We start from the raw sequence: 3,445 nt of genomic DNA on the forward strand, positions 1-3,445 counted from the left end.
TGTCCCAAACCACTGCCCCGGGTCTGGGGTACCCCAGCCCCCAAATCCTTCTCTATCTGCCATTGGAAGCACCCCCAGTGATGACCCAGGCCCCTGGCACAAGGAGCCCAACACCTCCCCTACCAGCACCAGCTCGGTTTTGGGGTCCCAGCCCCTGCAGGGACTTGCTGCCCCCCTCCCTTTTCCCTGGCAGAGCCCTGCCAGCTGCCCCCAGCCCCTGCACTGCCATGAGGTGGCTGCCTCTGTCTCAGCTTTCTCTCTGGCTGCTCACCCCAGCATCCCGTGGGTCCCCAGGGCATCGCCCATGTGCCCGGCTCACCCATGAGTGCTCAAGGCCGACCCGAACAATCTCAGTGCAGCATCTGAGGGCTCAGGCACCCCCAAAGTCTCCAGTTTTTTGAGAGGTGCATGAGACATACCAAGGGGGAGAGTGGCCAGGAGCAGCTCCCTGGTGCAGTAGGTGCTGGCAACACCCAGTGCTCAGCCAGCTGCATATACCTCCTCCTGGCCCAGCCCGACTGTGGGAACTGAGAAGGGGACCTGGGAAGGGGACCAACTACTGCTTGGCCATTGCCAGCCGGCAGGGAGGCTGGAACAGCGAAGATGAAACAGCCCTGCAGCACCCTCCAACTGTGCCAGCTGCCAAAGGGGACCCTCCACTGGGGAGGTCCCTGACCCCTGGCACCAGCAGCTCCTGGGTGCAGGGAACTCTGTGCTCTCCCTTGAACTAGTACTAGCAGCCCAGGCAGGGCTGGGGCAGGGTACCTGTAGGGGACAGGATCTGGGCTGGGTCCCAGCTGCACATGATTCTCACTTAGGGTGCGAGAGGTCCTGGATGCAACTCCTGGACAAGCCCTGCTTTTGGGCACCCACTGCCCCACTTTGCTTTTTGGAGAGGCAAAAGGACATGGAGATGCTGGGGGTTGAACCCAGGGCCTCTTACATGCAAAGCAAGCGCTCTCCCGCTGAGCTACATCCCCCTGTACATAAGCAGGCGTGGGGGCCTGGGCAAGTCCCCTCACCCCCCCACCGCTGCCCCACTGCCCGCTGCTCACCCTGCTCTGCCCCCAGGGCCCCAGCCCCAGAAGCAGACTCTCAGGGCACACGGCTGCCGTCAGCACCCGCTCTGCTCTGCGGTTCCCACCCCTTCCTCCATCTGCCTCCCTGCCCAAGCACCCTGCAGCATCTCCCTGCCAGCTCTTGGGGGTCCAGCCTGCCCACAGGGACATGCCAGTTAGGACATGGGACTGACCCCACTGTGCCAGGCACCGCTGTCCTCTCTGTGCCCTGGTTACACCATGGTCCCACGTGCAGCCAGGGAAGGTGGGTGCCCAAAAGGAGGGCTCGTCCGGGAGTTGAACCCGGGACCTCTCGCACCCAAAGCGAGAATCATACCCCTAGACCAACGAGCCGGGGTGCTGCACCCAATTGCACCCCCAGCCTCTGTGCCCCACACACTTTTTGGGGTTTTAGGGGGGCAGCTGAGGCTGTGTGTGTCCCTTGGCACACTCTGGGAGCAGGGAGGTCCCTCTTGCTGTGGCCTGTCCATGGAGCCAGCAGCTGGAGGTGGCCGTGGGGCATTAGTGCCCAGCATCTCCAATTCCCACCATCTCTGGGGATTTTCCTCCTCAGAACCACCTCCCTGGCCCTTGCAGTGGTTGAAATGGCCCATGCTTTGCAGCATCACCCCCCGCCCTTCTTCCTGCATGGGGCATCCCCCAAAGCCGAAGTCCCCCTCTGACCGGGCTTTCTCATCGCTCCCAGAAAATGCCTGTTGCTGCTTCCTTCCCCAGCCCCCCAGAGCTGCTGCCCGTGGGATTCGGGGGTTGGCAGGCTCCGGTCCTCCCTCAGGTGCCCCTGGGCTGGCCAGGACAGGGAGGACGGCTATGGGCAGAGCAGGGGCATGGTTTTCTGCACACAGCCCCCAGCCAGAGCTGCCCAGTGGGGACGTGGTGGCAGCAGGGCCCCGCTCTGCCGTCCCCCACTGCTCTGACAGCCCCTTGCCCACCCAGGAGGGGATGAGCCCTGGCCATGGCTGAGCCATGTCTCTTTGCCCACGCAGCACCGGGCAGCACCTCACTCCCGGCAGTGGCGGGACCATCCCAGCAGATAGGACGTGGCCGAGTAGGGAAGGCCACCCATCCCCCCTGTGCCAGGCAGCGTTGCTCCCAGGGATCAGGGGGTGCCCAGGGTGGGGGGCAGGTGTGTCCCCCGGGTGCCCCAGGCTGGGGCTGTGATGGCCGAGGGGTGAAGGCGTTGGACTCGAAATCCAATAGGGTTTCCCTGCGCAGGTTCGAATCCTGCTCACAGCGAGAGATTTTACCTGCCACCCCGGTGCCCAAACTGGGGGCCCTTGGGGGAGCTAGGGTGGGACCATGCTGGGAGCCAGGGCAGTTCCAGCCCTGCACCTCCTCCCTGGCGAGCAGCTCCTGCACCAGTGAACCTGCTTCCTGGATTAGTCCCCAGCAATGCCCCAGGCAGGGGCTGTGATGGCCCCAGGGCAGGAGAGGCACAGGTTCCCACACGGTTTTCCAGGTTTTGTAAGCCCGGGAGAGGTGAGGAAGCAGCCGTCGAGGGGAGTGGGGTGGAGCATTTGGACCTGTGGACCATTTTGCCAAGATGCTGAGCGGCTCCCCATCATCACCCTGTCCCTCGTCCTCAGGGGAGCCAGAGGAGGTGACGGCCAGAGAGCAGAGGGGAGGGAGAGGGCGGCACCCTGGGGCAGCTGCCCCCTACCTGCACTGGGTACGGGTTGGCCTGTGCAGTGCCCAGGGCTGTGGGGCCGTGGGGGACAGGATCTGTGCTGGGTCACAGCTGTGCACCCTGGCGTGTTGGTCTAGGGGTATGATTCTCGCTTAGAGTGCGAGAGGTCCCGGGTTCAACTCCTGGACAAGCCCTCCTTTTGGGCACCCACCACCAGGTACAGCCCCTGCAGGGACGGGGCATGGATGGGGCAATGCTGCCTGGCACAGGGGGCATGGGCAGCCTCCCCAACTCGGCCACGTCCTCTCTGCTGCAATGGTCCCACCACTGCTGGGAGCGAGGTGCTGCCCGGTGCTGCGTGGGCAAAGAGACATGGCTCAGCCATGGCCAGGGCTCATCCCCTCCTGGGTGGGCAAGGGGCTGTCAGAGCAGTGGGGGACGGCAGAGCGGGGCCCTGCTGCCGCCACGTCCCCACTGGGCAGCTCTGGCTGGGGGCTGTGTGCAGAAGAACACGTCCCCGGTCTGCAAAGCACCAGACCCCATGGGCAGCAGCTCCGGGGCGCTGGGGAAGGAAGCAGAGACAGGGATTTTCTGGGAGTGATGAGAAAGCCAGGTGAGAGGCTGGTGCAGGGGGATGTAGCTCAGCGGAAGAGCACTTGCTTTGCATGTAAGAGGCCCTGGGTTCAACCCCCAGCATCTCCATGTCCTTTTGCCTCCCCAGAGCCCCCTCCCTGCCAGCTGC

The 3,445-nt window shown here is 64.3% G+C and overlaps 5 non-coding genes across 5 annotated transcripts; 3 read left to right on the plus strand and 2 right to left on the minus strand.

Moving 5' to 3' along the window:
• Positions 1-908: 908 nt before the first annotated feature.
• Positions 909-980, minus strand: TRNAA-UGC. The gene has a single exon. It is a non-coding gene; the product is annotated as a tRNA-Ala (tRNA).
• Positions 981-1,340: 360 nt separating this feature from the next.
• On the minus strand, positions 1,341-1,412 carry TRNAP-UGG. The gene has a single exon. It is a non-coding gene; the product is annotated as a tRNA-Pro (tRNA).
• An 818-nt stretch (positions 1,413-2,230) lies between these two features.
• TRNAS-CGA lies at positions 2,231-2,312 on the plus strand. The gene has a single exon. It is a non-coding gene; the product is annotated as a tRNA-Ser (tRNA).
• A 513-nt stretch (positions 2,313-2,825) lies between these two features.
• Positions 2,826-2,897, plus strand: TRNAS-AGA. Its single transcript has one exon. It is a non-coding gene; the product is annotated as a tRNA-Ser (tRNA).
• Positions 2,898-3,333: 436 nt separating this feature from the next.
• On the plus strand, positions 3,334-3,405 carry TRNAA-UGC. The gene has a single exon. It is a non-coding gene; the product is annotated as a tRNA-Ala (tRNA).
• Positions 3,406-3,445: the final 40 nt, after the last annotated feature.

The sequence above is a fragment of the Aptenodytes forsteri genome, unplaced genomic scaffold, assembly GCF_000699145.1.
Source record: "Aptenodytes forsteri isolate BGI_AS27 unplaced genomic scaffold, ASM69914v1 Scaffold198, whole genome shotgun sequence".
In the NCBI taxonomy this organism is placed as follows: domain Eukaryota; kingdom Metazoa; phylum Chordata; class Aves; order Sphenisciformes; family Spheniscidae; genus Aptenodytes; species Aptenodytes forsteri.